The sequence below is a fragment of the Macaca mulatta genome, chromosome 17 (assembly GCF_049350105.2).
Source record: "Macaca mulatta isolate MMU2019108-1 chromosome 17, T2T-MMU8v2.0, whole genome shotgun sequence".
NCBI lineage: Eukaryota > Metazoa > Chordata > Mammalia > Primates > Cercopithecidae > Macaca > Macaca mulatta.
This window is the reverse complement of record NC_133422.1, coordinates 75,995,367-76,012,705: the sequence shown is the minus strand read 5'-3', so window position 1 is coordinate 76,012,705 and position 17,339 is coordinate 75,995,367. Positions and strand designations below refer to the sequence as shown.

The window sequence follows — 17,339 nt, the reverse complement described above, 5'->3', positions numbered from 1 at the left end:
TCTCTACAAAAACTACAACAAATTAACCAAGTGTGGCGTTGCATACTTGTAGTCCCAGCTACTCAGGGGGCTGAGGAGGGAGGATCACCTGAGCCCAGGAGGTAAAGGCTGCAGTGAGCCGGGACCAAGCCACTGCACACCAGCCTGGGCAACAGGAGTTGCCTGTCTCAAAAAAAAGAGAACATACATGTTTCATAAACCATCTACTTCTTCCTAGCACTTATCACATTTGTAAAGTAGTACTACTTTTGAAATTCTGCTTTTGTTTATCTTGCCTACTATACTACAAGTTAGTGGAGGGGGAAAAAAAAACAACTTCTTTGTCCTTCATCTCCACTTTATTTCCAGATCTTAACTGAGAGGAGGGGCACATGACCCATATTTAGTAGACGCTTGTCTAATGAATAAATGATCTTCACTGTATACAATGGCATGTCTCAATTTCCAAATGAGAAAGGAGTGTGATGTGACAGCTACCGTCTCTGCCACACCAAGATCCCCACATCACACATTTTCATGCATTTCTGTTCAGATTCCAACTCACAGCACTTATGACTAAACCTATGATTCTCTCTGGCCATAGGTGTCTGCTGCACAAATAAGAAGGAATAAAGTGCTATGTGAAAAATGTTCCCTTCTGAGAACAGCCCTCAATAACTGTATCACGAGGTTGGTGGGTAGATATCCAAGCTTCTTTGTCATCTAGCGGTCTAATTCTGATGACTGTTCTTCATATTAATTGGCAGAGTTTGCAGTAGGATTAAGTTCCAGCTGTCCACAGAGGAAACTTAGTGGGTCACACTTCCTTTATTGGCTTCTGCTTTTTTCTTTTCTCAGGTTCACTTCTTTTATGCTGTCATCTTTTGGAATTATATCACAAAGAAACTATGAGTATTGAAATCCTTGTCACAGTACTAATTCTGGAGAACTCAAATCAGATAAATTCTTAGAATTAACTAAAAGAAGAAAATACTTTTAAAGAAGGGGATGTGTTATCATAATCTTTTTCTTGCTTAAGTGTTTTTGTTTGTGATAAAGCTATCTTCTTAATGACATGAATAAAAATTTTAGTAGGACTGTGCAAGTTCTCACTATTTATACACTAATAATAGGAAACAAAAATTCATGTATTCTCAAAAAAAGTCTTCCAGATCCCTAGGCTTTAAAAGAAAACTTTGAGTATTGACTATTTATCTTACTAGTCTTTAAAAATTAAAAACCTAACTAGTTACTAGGTTATTCATTTTTCTTTCTCTCTTTTTTTTTCTTTTTCTTTTTTTTTTTTTTTCTTTTTGAGACAGAGTGTCTCTCTGTTGCCCAGGTTGGAATGCAGTGGCACAATCTCAGCTCACTGCAAGCTCCGCCTCCCGGGTTCACACCATTCTCCTGCCTCAGCCTCCCAAGTAGCAGGGACTACAGGCACCCACCACCACGCCCAGCTAATTTTTTTGTATTTTTAATAGAGACAGGCTTTCACCATGTTTGCCAGGAAGGTCTCGATCTCCTGACCTCGAGATCTGCCCACCTTGGCCTCCCTAAGTGCTGGAATTACAGGTGTAAGCTACCATGCCCAGCCGGTTATTCGTTTTTCTGTTCACCACTCAGTTTATCCAGTGATCCATCTATCTAATAACCCATACATCCACTTGTCTTTCCAGTAATGATTTCTTGAGTAACTAATGTGGATTAATATGTATATTTTTTGACTAGTCCACAATGGCTTACTACTAGTCTAAAACTAGAAATGTGCTGATTATATAATAGAGAAGCTACACATACCAATTTTATTTCAGGCCACAAATAAATTATTTATACTTTCATTTAATGTAAATTAGCTCAAAAGTCACCTTATCTGTATTAGCACATTTCATTAGAGTATGTTCCTCTTTAAAACTATTATAGATTTTTAAAAGAATGCTGAAAAAACTATTTCCAAAAAGCATGATAAAGCTCAATGTTTAAATCCATCACAAGTCAGAAGTTTCTTATTCCTCTAGTAATTTCAAATAGGCCAGAGAGAACTGTTTAAAAATCAACCACTACCTTGTGATTACCTGAACTCTTTTCTAATAGATGTGACTAAATTCGCCCAGCCTTTGCTGGAAGGCAAGTGTCCTTTTGATGGAGTGCTACTTCATGAATCACATTCTTACTCCATTGGGTTCCGAGACATTTTCATGCTGTACATCAAATTTACTAGTATTACATGTATATAGTATTCATGTAACTCACAAACTTCATTGCTAAAAAATTGATGGGTTAGGATAAATATTGCCTGCAATAAATTTACAAACGCTATTATTACTGTGTGAAATATATGAACTACCTTCGATTTCAACCTTCTATTTGTCTCCATAGCATTCATTTGATCACATAGCAGATTATCTGTTTAAAATGGTTTCATTTGAATTTAAGAAAAAGGCAACACTCAGTGTACTTCATACTTACACAATGTGAAGTCTGTTGAGCACTGACAGTAGCACTGAGGGCACCTTCCGAATACATAGCACCAAGAGTATCAGACATTCTTTTTGCCTTTTGGTTTGAAATTAGGAAAGTTAATTTATTAAATGCTTTAAAATGTGATATCTGTGTACATGTGAATCACTACAGAGCAATAATAATGATTAATCTTCTTAGTCCTTAATTTTTTATAAAGATAACTAAAATGCAGAAAGCAGGTGTTAAAAAAAAGAATCAAAACAATATTGATCTTCCATTAAACCTTAAGGATAAGTTTTTGGTTTTTATCTTCGTTTTACTTTGTTTTTAATAGAAGACTGTTAATCCAAGCTCTCAGAAGAATTAAACACAAATGATCTGGAGTAGTTTAATTATGGAAACATGTTTCTGAAGTTAAATTAAGGGAAAAAGTTTCTTAGATGCAGAATATAGTAAACTGTCACCTACCCAAAAGATAGTTTTAAACTAGTCACCAGAAGATATTAATGATGATTTTGTAACAATTAACATTTACATTTTGAAAACGTTTTTTATGTACATGAAGTTGTTAAGAACTAAAATAAGGTTTGTCCACCAGAACTTTACGCTTTTTGTAACCTAGGGTAGGGTACAGATCTTCCAAAACATTATTTACCAAGTAACAAAACAGGCAAGTGCAGACACTTTTCATGTCCTGTCTAGATGGTCATTTTTCCTCAAACAAGAAATCAAATGTAAGGGTGGAGGGAGGAAATAAACAAATGAAGCATCTGTTACTTACAAGTACATAGATCTGGACTTGTTTTAGAATGTGTGGAAGGAACTAGAAAAGAGACAGATAAGATCTGGGATTCCCAAATGTCAGCGTTTGGTGTGAGTGAGATAGAATAAGAAGTTATTTCTTGAGAAATGGAAGAGAAAACTAAAAATGGGGGAAAAAATAGGAAGAAAAAGGGAATTAAAAAAGTTCATCCAGGAAAAGAGAGAGAAAAAGAAGAGAAAACTTCATCAGGAAAATAAACACTAAGGCAAAAGGCAGCAGAGTAGTTGTGAAACTAGGCCTCATAAAATTTAGAAAATAGGCCTCATATAGAAAAAATTAACACTAGGTGGCTCTGGATAGGGTCCCACCCTGCCTCAATAAGGTCCCACCCTGATAGGGTCCCACCCTGCCAATTCCGGGAAACAACCTCATGGGGTCCCACCCTGCCAATTCCGGGGGTCCCACCCTGCCTCGAAGTTCCCGGAATCAGCAACTCCAAGAAAAAACCTCATAAGGTCCTGCTCTAACCAATTAGCATAAGACACCTTGCTCAGGCCATAGACAGACCCAATTACCACGCGCCTAAAGCTTTGTTTGAATTTCGCGCCCTAAGCTGTGTTTGAACTTGTATTTGCCTATATAAACAGCCTGTAACAAGCAGTCGGGGTCCCAGGGCCAACTTAGAACTTGGGACCCTAGCGCGCTAGTAATAAATAACTCTCTGCTGTGAATCTCGTGTCGGTGATCCTTCGCGGCGACCCCTGCCCAGGAAGGAATCGACAGTTCGGTTCCAACATTTGGTGCGTTGGCCGGGAAGTGGGGTCGTCCGAGGACCCCCGACCCATCCGGCGGAGACGTATCTGGCCCGGGCCACGGACTGCTGACTGAACGGACCTACCAGGTACCTTCGTTTTGTTCTGTCTGTCTTGCCGGCTAACTCTGAACTCTGGAGAGTACTCCTTCTGAATTAAGTGGGGAAGGGGGACAGACGTGTCCCGCACCTTCCCACTTTTCGCCCTGGGGGACGCCCTGGCGGTAGTCTGGGAGAAGGCTAATGACTCGGTCAGCCTCCTCAAATCTGTAGGCAGGCCGCCCCTGCCGTCTGAATATTTTGTAATCTTGTGGCGCTACTCTCTGGCTGCGCGGCTTCTCCTTACTTGTCTGGTCTTTGTTTTTGTTACTTTTGTTTTGTCCTTGTTTGTTATACGTGGACGAAATAAGACAGACGTTGACGACTCCTTTGTCTCTGACCCTGACTCACTTCCCTGACGTTCGGGCTCGAGCCCACAACCTCTCCATAGAATTCCGTAAGGGACGATGGCGAAAATTCTGCTCGTCCAAGTGGCCTACCCTCCATGTTGGGTGGCCCCGGGACGAAACATTTAACCTCCCAATTATCTTACAGGTTAAAGCAACAGTGATGGATCCTGGGCCACACGGACACCCAGACCAGGTGGCCTACATAATTACTTGGGAGGATCTGGTCCGAAACCCTCCCTCTTGGGTGAAACCCTTCCTCCATTCCCCTTCCCCATCCCAATCTACCCTCCTTGCCTTAGAAGCCCCAAAGAATCGGAATCCGGACCCGCATAAGCCAGTCCTCCCAGATAAACCCCAGAGGGACCTCCTCCTTCTCGAACCCCTGCCTCCTCCACCTCAAAACCCCCTTTGGGGACCTCCACCTTACGCTTCACCCTTGCCCCCTGTCTTGTCCCCAGCTCTTTCCTCTACCGCCTCGACCCCTACCCTTTCTCCAACTTCTCCCTCGGCCCCTCCCTCCACCCCGTCTCCTCCTCCAGCCCCGCCCAAACTCACCCCTCGGACGCCGCGGCCGACACCTCCTCGTCTCCGCTTGCGGCGGACTGAGGACCCAGAAGGCCCTTCCACTTAGCAATCCTCCCTTTTTCCCTCCGTACTGTCAGTCACACAGTCCAGTACTGGCCCTTCTCTGCCTCTGACCTCTATAACTGGAAGACCCATAACCCTTCCTTTTCCCAAGACTCTCAGGCCCTAACCTCGTTAATAGAATCCATTCTCCTCACCCACCAGCCCACCTAGGATAATTGCCAGCAACTCCTGCAGGTCCTCTTAACCACTGAAAAAGGCAGCGAGTCCTCTTGGAGGCCCGGAAAAATGTGCCAGGACCAGGAGGACTCCCAACCCAACTTCCCAATAAAATAGACGAGGGATTTCCCCTCACCCGCCCGGACTAGGACTGTGAAACGGCACCAGGTAGGGAGAGTCTCCAAATCTATCGCCAGGCTCTGTTGGCGGGTCTCAAAGGGGCAGGAAAACGCCCCACAAATTTGGCCAAGATAAGAAAGAAACCCCTAAGGAAAGGGAAGCCAGGTTAGCGAAGGAACAGATAGAGCGAGAGGATCGTAAAAACCGAGTAAAGGATAAGCATTTAACAAAAATCCTGGCAGCAGTTGTGAGAAAGAAAGGACCAGGGAGAGAGGGAAAGAAGCGGAGACGGCCAAAAGTGGAAAAAGACCAGTGTGCCTACTGCAAAGAACAGGGGACTCGCGGAGGCGTTAAGGACAAAAGAGGGCGCGGCCAACTCCCGGAGGAACGGCAGGCCGAGAGCGCGGCGCCCGGGCCTGGCGCCAAGCCTGAGCCCGCCAGATGGGAGGCGGCCCCGCCGCAGGCTCGGCTCCGGCCCCAGCCACGCCAGCATGGCCGGCCGGACCGTACGGGCCGAGACCCGGAGCCGGGCCGAAGATAACATCAAGAAGGTAATGGCCACCATCAAGAAGGTCCAAAAATGGAAGAAGCAATGAGTGACTGTAGGCGACACTTCCCTTCGTATCTTCAAGTAAGTGCCAGTGGTGGACCCCCAGGAGGAGGAACGAAGGCGGGCAGGTGGCGGGGCAAAGAGATCCTGTGGCCGGGAACGTCGGGGCAGGGGCGCCAGTCCCCGAGGGGGTGGCCCTCTCATCCTGCTGGATCTCAATGATGAGAACAGCAACCAGAGTTTCCATTCGGAAAGTTCCCTGCAAAAAGGCACAGAGCCCAGTCCTGAGGGCAGCCCCCAGCCCAGCCGCCCTGTGTCACCTGCCGGACCCCCAGAAGGGGTCCCTAAAGAGGCTCAGCCCCCACGGCTGGGCCAAGAAAAAAATCCCGGGGGCATAACTGCTGGCAGCACTGACGAACCCCCAATGCTGACCAAGGAGGCCCTGGCAATGATCCAGCAGATGCATGCCTGGACACACTTAAATAATTGAAAGCTAAAATTACTGATTAAAAAAACTGACTTTCTAATCCCAAAGACAAGTACCCTCGTAGAACAAGTGACATCTGCCTGTAAGGTCTGTCAGCAGGTAAACGCTGGGGCTACCCGAGTGCCAGAAAAGAAACGAACTCGTGATAACCGCCCAGGAGTCTATTAGGAAATAGACTTCACTGAAGTAAAACCTCACTATGCTGGATATAAGTACTTACTGGTGTTTGTAGATACCTTTTCAGGATGGGTAGAAGCCTACCCCACCCGGCAAGAAACGGCACACATAGTAGCCAAGAAAATTTTGAAAGAAATCTTTCCTAGATTCGGACTTCCCAAGGTAATTGGGTCAGATAACGGGCCGGCCTCCGTTTCTCAGGTAAGTCAGGGGCTCGCCAGGATATTGGGGATTAATTGGAAATTACATTGTGCCTATAGACCCCAGAGCTCAGGACAAGTAAAAAGAATAAATAAAACAATAAAAGAGACCCTTATTAAATTGACCTTAGAGACTGGTTTAAAAGATTGGAGACGCCTCCTATCCTTAGCTCTGTTAAGGGCCCGGAATACACCTAACCGTTTTGGGCTCACTCCATATAAAATCCTCTACGGAGGACCTCCCCCTTTGTCAACCTTGCTTAATTCCTTCTCCCCCTCCGATCCTAAGACTGACCTACAGGCCCGGCTAAAAGGACTCCAAGCAGTACAGGCCCAAATCTGGGCCCCCTTGGCAGAACTGTACAAACCCAGACATCCACAGACCAGTCACCCCTTCCAGGTGGGAAACTCTGTCTACGTTAGACGGCATCGCACTCAAGGACTAGAGCCTCGGTGGAAAGAACCCTACATTGTTCTCCTGACCAGTCACCCCTTCCAGCCATAAAGGTTGACGGAATCTCCACTTAGATCCACGCATCCCACGCCAAGGCTGCTCCAGAGACGTCCGGATCAACACCACTTAAGACGTGAAAACTCCAACGCTCCGCGGACCCGCTCAAGATAAGACTCTCTCGTATCTAACTCCTTACTTATTGTTTACCCTTCTTCCCTGCGCCGTCTCTAGTATAGTTTTTGACGCTAACCCCCACCGGCCATTTAGCCTGACCTGACAGATAATTAATTTTAATAATCAAGAGGTCTTAAATAAGACCTCCGAAAATGCTCCTATAAAGACTTGGTTTCCAGACCTCTATTTCAACCTAAAAAATAACAGATAAATAACAACAAAATTAATATAAAGTCTCTATTTATACCAGCACAACCCGCCTAAAATTCCCCTCCAAATCAGACTATTAGTCAATCCAGACACTGCCCCTGTTGCAGTAAGGCCAGACCAGGTTTTATTAGAAGCTAAGAAGCCCCAACTAAAAACTCCTCAAAGCACTTCCCCGCCCTTAATCTCCCTCACCCTCGCTGACATGTTAAAAATTAAGATAGCGGCTAGAGTTAAGACCAGGACAGCAGCCCTAGTGCATAGTAACCATCATCTGCAACAACTTAAAGTAGCCATAGATAAAAACCTTAAAGCCATAGAACAATCTATCACAAAACTTGAAAAGTCCTTGACTTCTCTGTCTAAAATTATATTACAAAACCGACAAGGACTAGAAATTGTCTTTCTAAAAAAGGGCGGGCTCTGTGCAGCCCTAAAAGAGCAATATTGTTTTTATGCAGATATTCAAAAATAGTTAAAGATTCTATGGCAAAACTAAAAGAGAAAAAATCTCAACAAAGTTAGTTTAAAAATTAGTACAACCAATCCCCTTGGCTCAGCACCCTAATCTCCACCATCTTAAGACCCCTCATCCTGCTCACACTCATCCTGACTTTCAGGCCATGCATACTCAACCACTTACTCACCCTTATTAAAAATAGATTACATGCTATGGTTCTGACCCAACTATACCAGACCCTCAGGACTAAAAAAGAGGCTCAAGATTGAGCCTCTGACACAAAAAGAGGAGGGAATGAAACTAGGCCTCATAAAATTTAGAAAATAGGCCTCATATAGAAAAAATTAACACTAGGTGGCTCTGGATAGGGTCCCACCCTGCCTCAATAAGGTCCCACCCTGATAGGGTCCCACCCTGCCAATTCCGGGAAACAACCTCATGGGGTCCCACCCTGCCAATTCCGGGGGTCCCACCCTGCCTCGAAGTTCCCGGAATCAGCAACTCCAAGAAAAAACCTCATAAGGTCCTGCTCTAACCAATTAGCATAAGACACCTTGCTCAGGCCATAGACAGACCCAATTACCACGCGCCTAAAGCTTTGTTTGAATTTCGCGCCCTAAGCTGTGTTTGAACTTGTATTTGCCTATATAAACAGCCTGTAACAAGCAGTCGGGGTCCCAGGGCCAACTTAGAACTTGGGACCCTAGCGCGCTAGTAATAAATAACTCTCTGCTGTGAATCTCGTGTCGGTGATCCTTCGCGGCGACCCCTGCCCAGGAAGGAATCGACAGTTCGGTTCCAACAGTTGAGCATCCCTTCTGGGTGTTGTAACCTGAATTTTTTGCTTAATAATGATTGAAATAGTGCACACTACGTGGTGCTAAGGACTCTATCCACTGAAACTACCATGAAACCAATCTAGAAGGTTTGAAAGAAAATATGGACAAACAAGTTTATCTCTCAAAATGGTTCTTCCACTGTGCTTTTTTTTTTTTTAACATGCATCAACATATTTAACAACTTTGTGAAAAATAATTATTCTGGATTTATAGATAGCAAAACTAAAACTCAGATGGATTAAATAATCTGCCCAAAGGAGCTTTATATTAATGACTTATGTCTAACTCTAAAGTTTTTTCAACTACACTATTTGCCCATCATCCAGTCTTTGGTTGGGAACACCAGTTATCAACCATTTACATCTTGTTGTTAAGGAAATATATATATACACACACACACATATATATTCAAAATTTAAAATATATATATTTTCAAAATTTAAAAATGTTACAGAATTAATATGTGTATCTTAACTAGACAAAATATTTCAGATGATATAATAATATGTCAGATCCTAAGGCCCTAGGTGGATTGTGTGGGGAAAAGAAAGAGAGATCAGCCTGTTACTGTGTCTATATAGAAAGAAGTAGACATAAGAGACTCCATTTTGTTCTGTATTTGAGATACTGTTAATCTGTGACCCTACCCCCAACCTTGTCCTTGCAAGAGACATGTGCTGCGGGTGACTCAAGGTTTAATGGATTTTGGGCTGTGCAGGATGTGTCTTTGTTAAACAAGTGCCTGAAGGCAGCTTGCTGGTTAAAAGTCATCACCATTCTCTTAATTTCAACTACCCAGGGACAGGTACACGGCCAAAGGTCACAGGGACCTCTGCCTAGGAAAGCTAGGCATTGTCCAAGGTTTCTCCCCATGTGATAGGCTGAAGTAATGCTAAAAGGTTTATGGAGATGTTTGCATATGCATCTCAAGGCACAGCATTTTCCTTTAAACTTATTCATGTCACAGAGGTTTTTGTTCATATGTCTTACTGCCGATTTCCTCCCTACGGATGATCCTATTGTCCTGCCACTCCCTTATCTTTAAGACGGTAAAGATAATTATCAGTAAATACTAAGGGAACTCAGAGACCGGTGCCGGTGTGGGTCCTCTGTAAGCTGAGCGCCGGTCCCCTGGGCCCCCGCTTTTCTTTCTCTATACTTTGTCTCTGTGTCTCATTTCTTTTCTCAAGTCTCTCGTTCCACCTAACGAGAAACACCCACAGGTGTGGAGGGGCAGGCCACCCCTTCAGACTGTCTGCTTCGAAAGGCAGATATTCATAGCATATAGCCACAAACAGATTTTCATATGCTAATCAGAAGCCTGCAAAAGCGTTTGTTGCTGACTGCAAGATTCAAGGAGAAAGGCTGTAGGATGATATAGGACTCATGGACTAGTGATCAGGCATCACTAGGGAAGCATAGCATGTCACATAGCATAAGAAGCATAAGAATGACTGCATCCTTCTGTGATCCAGAGAGGCAAGTAGAGAGGATTGGTGAGGCTGCTCATGGCTTCTGCATGGATAACTGAGATCCTTTTCTAATGACATTCTTAGGAGAGGGCTAGACCACCACCACGAGTAAAATGCAGTACTCCTGTAGCACACTGCTCCTCAACCACACCATTTCAGAAAGTGTATTGAGCGACAATTGCTAGGTGAGATCTCACTATAGTCTCTCTCAAAAGTATAAAGCAAGAGTAGACTCTTACTCATGCAAAGGCTAATACTTCACTCTGGGTGAAAGGAAACAGAAAAATGGAACTCAGTAGATAACAATCACAGGAAGGAGAAGGCAGCTTGCCAAATCCTTGAGACAACAGCAATACTCCAAACCCGGAAACCAGGTTCTTAGGAATCATAAATGAAGCTTCATTGCAATGTAAAAAATGAATTTTGAAATATCAGAGTGCAGACTGATTTTCAGAAATATATTGAAGGCAACCTCAAAGCCTGTCTTTAGTGCTAAATTGCTTCATTCATTCCTATGTGCATATAAAATATGGAGTTTAGAAATAAGGAATTTGGTGGTCACATTTCTAACTTAAATTGAGTGGCACCTCTCCCAAGCCAATTATAATATTTTGAATGTCTATTAATTGAAGACAGAACTTTTTTTATAAAAGTGTTTCCTTAACATCACTACCAAAGTATGTTGGCATGGTGAATCCGTACACGTCTGCAGCAACTTGATTCCTGCCTCCTCAAAGGAAAGAGTTTTCCAAAAGGCATAAGGCGAGTGAGAGACCAAGGCAAGCTTTAGAGCCAGAGTGGGCTGTCAGGCTGTCCCCAAGTTCAGTGGCCTCCAGCACTTGGGAGGGGCTTCATGTGCGTGTTTACTGAAGTTTTGCGCATGCTCATTTGAGGTGTTTTCCCCTTACCAATGAGTGTTCCTAGCAGAAGGGCATATACCTGTTAAGATCGCCATTTTGCCTTGTAACGTACATGCTTTAGCACTCTCGCCCAACTCCTGGTATCTTATCCTGAAATTGAAGTATTCTCATGAGGCAGTACCTATTAAAAGTTAGTGCAGAGATGTTTTTGACATTTTTTCCTGACAGAAGACCAAAGAATATCTAAGAATAGGAATAGGTAAAGTCTGAAAGCTTTGTCTGTGCTATGGAGAGGAAGGCTGGCGGCAATTATGTCATCAGAATATGCATAATCACTGAAAACAAACCTGCCAGAGAATTCTGAAGGCTGGATTTGTTGGTTTGGATTCACAATGGAAACCCCAACTTCTTCAAAGGTGCCTGTACAGTAGATGGGGTTTATTTCTCACACCAATTTTATCTTTTTTGTTTGTTTGTTTTTAGACGGAGTCTTGCTCTGTCGCCCAGGCTGGATGGAGTGCAGTGGCCGGATCTCAGCTCACTGCAAGCTCTGCCTCCCAGGTTCACGCCATTCTCCTGCCTCAGCCTCCTGAGTAGCTGGGACTACAGGCGCCCGCCACCACGCCCCGCTAACTTTTTTTTTTTTTTTTTTTTTAGTAGAGACGGGGTTTCACTGTGTTAGCCAGGATGGTCTCGTTCTCCTGACCTCGTGATCAGCCCGCCTTGGCCTCCCAAAGTGCTAGGATTACAGGCGTGAGCCACCGCGCCGGGACACCAATTTTATCTTTTAGTCCAAACTGAGTGACTTCCAGCTGCCATGGGTATTGATACGTAAGTCAATAAAAGAGCAAATATGACATGTACAGAAAGAAGTCTTAATCATCCCCAAGTTTTTCATATTTCAGAGAACGTTGGCAATGTTTTGTTTGTTCTTGAATTGGTTTTGAAATTTTACAAAGAATGAGTCACAGGATTACTCCTCTTTTCTTAGAATATATTGAGTTCACAGAACATAAATTAGGAACTCATAACTCACATCAGATCTTGAAGCATTAATGGTCCTGAAGGTCAGCAGGGGAGAAGAAAAGATGAATGGCTGGGCAATGAGTGTAGGAAGCAAATAATTTAGTGTTTACGCCATATCCTTAAGTTAGCCTAAGGACAAGGTGCAGGGTCTTCAAGATCCTTCCTCCACAACTGAAAAGGTAGAATATATGTGATTAAAAAGATATGCTCCCAGGTTAAGCAATGTGAACATGACTGAAAATCGCTTCCTGATAACAAACATATTATAGATTATTATTTTATATTAAAATCTCATATTTTCTATTATGATTTTATGTTCTAAATAAATTTATAGTATTTAAACCAAAGAAAAAATCCCTATGCCAAAATAATTGCATTCAGATACCAAAAAATCCCCAATGTTGTCAGGATTTCTTAAAATTCTATTCAGCAAATATTGATACATAAATATAAAACGATGTTTACTTTGGCCCTTAATAAAGATATTCAAACATCTTTTAAGAGACTACTCATGTCTCTATGAGTGTAGACAGATAAAGGGCTACCAAAGACGAAAACCACCTAATTCACCACGGCTCATTTACACAGAAAATAACAGAACTTGGAGATTCTGGGCATAGAGCAAATACCAATTAACAAAATCATGTAAGAGACAGGGAACAAACATTTTAGGGCAGAGATAATTTGGCTATGGTATTATTGGTTAGATTTGAGTGTATGCTCTTACAATGAGTATAATAATAATTTTTTTTTAAATATTTGTTTTCCTTATTGTAAATGCATCAACATTCATTTAAATAGTTGGAAGCTGTCTAATGGTTCAGAAAAAAGTATTTATTTAGCCAATTTTATGTTCAAATTATCATTCAGAATCAGGCTATAGTCCCACATTTTCCACAGAATAAATAACTATTTAACTATAGGAAAATCAGAAAAACCTAAATATGACTTTATTTTATTATATGGAAAAAAGGCTTATAATAATTATTTTACATGAAGAGTTGCATTGAGATAAACTGAAGTATTAGAAGATCCATGCTAAGAAACTCCGTGGGGATCCCTTCAGTAAATCACTCAGCAAAGTTTGACAACATCTCTTATATGAAATTTGCAATGGTATTTGTTAAAGATGTTCATAATTATTTATAGTCTCCAGAAGCTGTATTTCAATGGTTAATTAGCAAAGGATAAACGATTTTCAAACCTAAAAATAACAATGCAGATAGGTTCATTATTTTGCTATTGAGTCTGTATGGGAACAGATCATAGAATACCAGATATGCAAATATGTCAGAGGTAGGTTTTTGTCTCCCTTTAGAGGTACTCTAGTCAAATTGAACCACGACTTCACAATCCACATATTCACTTCACAACTTTTGTAAATGTCAAATATTTACAGCACTTATATTCTTTTCACTTATGCTTTCCTAACTCCAGATAGCAAGAATTTGTTCTCACAGGATAACAAGAATTTGTAGTTGAGATAGTGCTGTGTCTGGAGGTTAAATAATATATTATTTTAAAAAATATGCACCTTTCTTGCTTTAATTTTATTTTATTATTTGTGTTATTGCATATATCCACAAGAGCTGACCAATAGTTACGTGTAGGGACCTCTATGACTACTTTCAATGTTCCTTGCCTTGCCTCATTGTAATCCTTTCTCCTTGAGTATGGGCTGGATTTATTAACTCACTTCTAATGAATGGAATGTGCCAGAAGTTTGGGATGTTCCTAATGAGATTAGGTTGCACAAAGACTATACTTCTTAGTACCCTTTCTCTTTCTCACACAGACTTTCTTCAGGGGAAGCCAACTGCCATGTTCTGAGCTGTCCTATAGGTAGGCCCTTGTGGCAAGGACTGTAAGAGGCTTTTGTCCAATAGCCAGAGAGAAAAAGAGGCCCTCAGTTTAACAGTTCACAAGAGGTGAATACTAAAAATCACATAAGTAAGTCCTGGAGGTGGATCCTGTCCTAGCCAAGTGTTCAGAAGAGACTGCAGCCTTGGCTGCAAGCTTAACCACAACCCTGTATGAGAACTTGAGACACAGATATTCAGTCAGCTGAGGTTTGTCCGCTGATACACAGAAACTATGGTATAGTAAATGTCTGTTACTTTAAGTTGTAAAATTTTAGGATAATATGTCATGCAGAAAGAGGTAACTGATGCAAATTACTTGCATGATGCCAGTTTTCGTCTTTCCCAATGATGACACATAAACTTGCATACCTCCTGAGACCTGCCATCACCCTCATGGCCCGAGTTCTCAAAAACTTTAAAATATATTTAACAAATACGAACACAGATTTTTAAAACCCAGAAGAAATATCAAACGAATAGTTTAATAATTTTAATAAGAATCAAAATTCCTGATAGAAATGGACCTGTAAGTATTTTGGCAATACAGTGTTTCCATATAAAGAATGAAAGTTTAACATCACATGGATTTCCAATTTTCAATCTCAAAAAAAGACACTTTACTTTTTGATTCCTTCGATTTCTAAATTTAAATAATAAATACTTAGAGCAAATCCCAGAGACTAATAATCCATTCTGTCTCAAAAGGAGAAAAACAGAACAAAACAAAAATACCTATTTGAAAACAATGAATTAAAATAAAATGTATCAACTAAAATAATTTGTTGTATTATCTTGAATGAAACATTGTAAATGCTGGTAAGTTGAAAGCATTCTCTGTGTCCACATTAGCCATCTGGTTTTATATGCTTTAAGAAGTAATTATACTGGTACTGAAAAATAAGAGACTGGCCTAGTTAAATAACCAATAAAGAGAAGTGATTAAAAAAGAAAGAAAGAAAAAAAAAAGCTACATGATTGCTTTTGACTGGCTTTTAAAGTCCTATTCATAGGGACTGTGGAGGCTGGAAAATGGTCTTAACTAATCAAGATTTCATTTATAGCTATGACAAATAGACTTACATGACCCAACCAGATACGAAGATAATAGAAAACTCAAGGGTAAAAGTAAATGCACATTTTAAGGAAGAAAGAAGATCTTGGTGCTTAAAGGGAATGACTGAAAAGACTTCATGTTATCCAGAGCCTAGGAGCAAACAAATACTTCATTAATGCTGCTAAAGAGAATAACCTCAAGGGAGGAAAAAAAAAAAGGCAGGAGAATGACTATTCACTCAGATATCTGGGACATATGATCAATTGAATTCATTGCTTATTTTGAGTCTGATGGCCGTGAATCCTAGTCCACAAGCTAGGGGAAAAAATAAATTTTAAATTATAATTTTTTTATTTAATCTAATAAAACTTCACTTTGAACTGCAGTTTTGTATGCTTGCTGGAAAACTTAATATTACTTCATTATTCGATCTCCTTTGACCCCGCTGAGGCCTGTGTAATAATTCAGAAGGTACTGCTTCAGTGAGGCAATTAAAGCACAAAATGTTTGATGGATTACATTGTCCCTGAAGCTTAATGTCCAGTATTCCTGGATGCATTATGTAACCATTCTCCCTCTGAGACCTTACTACCCTTTGAGGATGCAAATATCCAACAGGGCATGAGTCAATGATATCAGCAAACCCATCTGATCTCAATAATCTCTCAAGAAAAAATATTTAAGACAAAATACCATCCTCTCAGCTGCTATTCTAAAAGGTGTTCCAAAAAAAAAAAAAAAAAACCCTCATTTTTTTTGTGACTAATGTCCCACAAAATGAGAATTTAAGAAGAAAAATGTAAGAAGGTAGTTTGTACAAAGCTTTAAACCTTGAAACATTAACATTTGTGGGGTATGAGAGCATCAGAGTCCTGGCTACTTATTAAAAGGAGGTGTAGAGAGAGAAAAAAAATAAAAACTACCACAGAAAAGAAAACATAAATTACCATCAAAGTAAACATTTATACTGCATTATTACAAGACTGTAATAGGCATGATGAGTACTAGAAAGATAAAATAGACACAATCTTTGGCATGAATAAACTTAAAATATTATTAGAAACATAGCATATGAACACAATTTATAAAATTTTAAAAATTCATCTTGAAAAACATTATAAAATAGTAATACAAGCAATTAGAACAGGAATCCTTTAGGGCCTTAAAGAATAGATGGAATTTTTACGAAGAAGATAGCTAGGGTTGTAGTTACATTAAGTTACTTAGAAAGGGGAAAAGGAGGCAGAGAGTAAGGGTATCCAAAATTTGCTTAAAAATGTATGTAAGATAGACATTTATTCAGTAACAGAACTGGTCCACTTATTTACATTTGTCTTAGCATAGGTGCCCTAGGAAATATAATCTGAGAAAAATATTGTGCATTAATATTTGATGAAAAGGTGCAATCCCAAGAATACAGTATTGATTTAAAAATGTAATGAGATTGAGAAAGGAGAACAATTTTAGAGGTGCATATTGAAATAGCTACCATTTTTTATCTTGTATAATTTATTACTCGGCTTCTCAGAAATCTTATCTGGGAAACTATATTAATTTCTGGAAATTCCTCCACATGAAGAAAGAAGAAATAATTTATCTTTGCTTCCAGTATTACATTGATCAAAGGCTTTTCCCTGTAAGATATTAACCTGCACTTTTTGGTTGCACACACATGAGCACAATGCAAATTTGATGGCATCTTAGGACTCTGTGCCAAAGGGAAAACCTAGCATTGCAGCTGAATGGTGTAGAGCATGGGCAAGAGACAAAATGTGGTGGTTGTGCACACAGGAGGCCATTCTCTATGGTAGCAAGGATGACACAATATGCTGTGTCCCAGTGCAAGAGAACCTAAAGTGGTATCTAAGAGTAACTGATGTAGTCTACACTGACAAGACCAAATTATTCTTATCCTCTTCCAATATCCAGTTCTGCAACATGGGCCTCTGCTTTCGTGAAAACTCAGTCTACACTACTTTTCTGAGACCCTAAATGCAAATACATTTAATCTCAGAGTCTCTTTCCGTAAGTTATAGTTCCCACTGCTGTAGCCAATTTTATTAGCTTATTCTCACACTCCTAATAAGAAAGCCATACACTAGACTGGGTAATTTATAAAGGAATGAGG

At 40.8% G+C, this 17,339-nt stretch overlaps 1 long non-coding RNA gene across 4 annotated transcripts; it reads left to right on the top strand.

The window, feature by feature from the left end:
* Positions 1-3,498: 3,498 nt before the first annotated feature.
* On the top strand, positions 3,499-8,837 carry LOC144336182 (uncharacterized). Of its 4 annotated transcripts, XR_013407725.1 has the most exons (3): positions 5,753-6,020; positions 6,659-6,804; positions 7,093-8,837. It is a non-coding gene; the product is annotated as an uncharacterized LOC144336182 (long non-coding RNA). The 4 variants fall into 4 exon arrangements; XR_013407726.1 differs by lacking the exons at positions 5,753-6,020; positions 6,659-6,804 and adding an exon at positions 3,499-4,106; XR_013407724.1 differs by lacking the exon at positions 6,659-6,804.
* Positions 8,838-17,339: the final 8,502 nt, after the last annotated feature.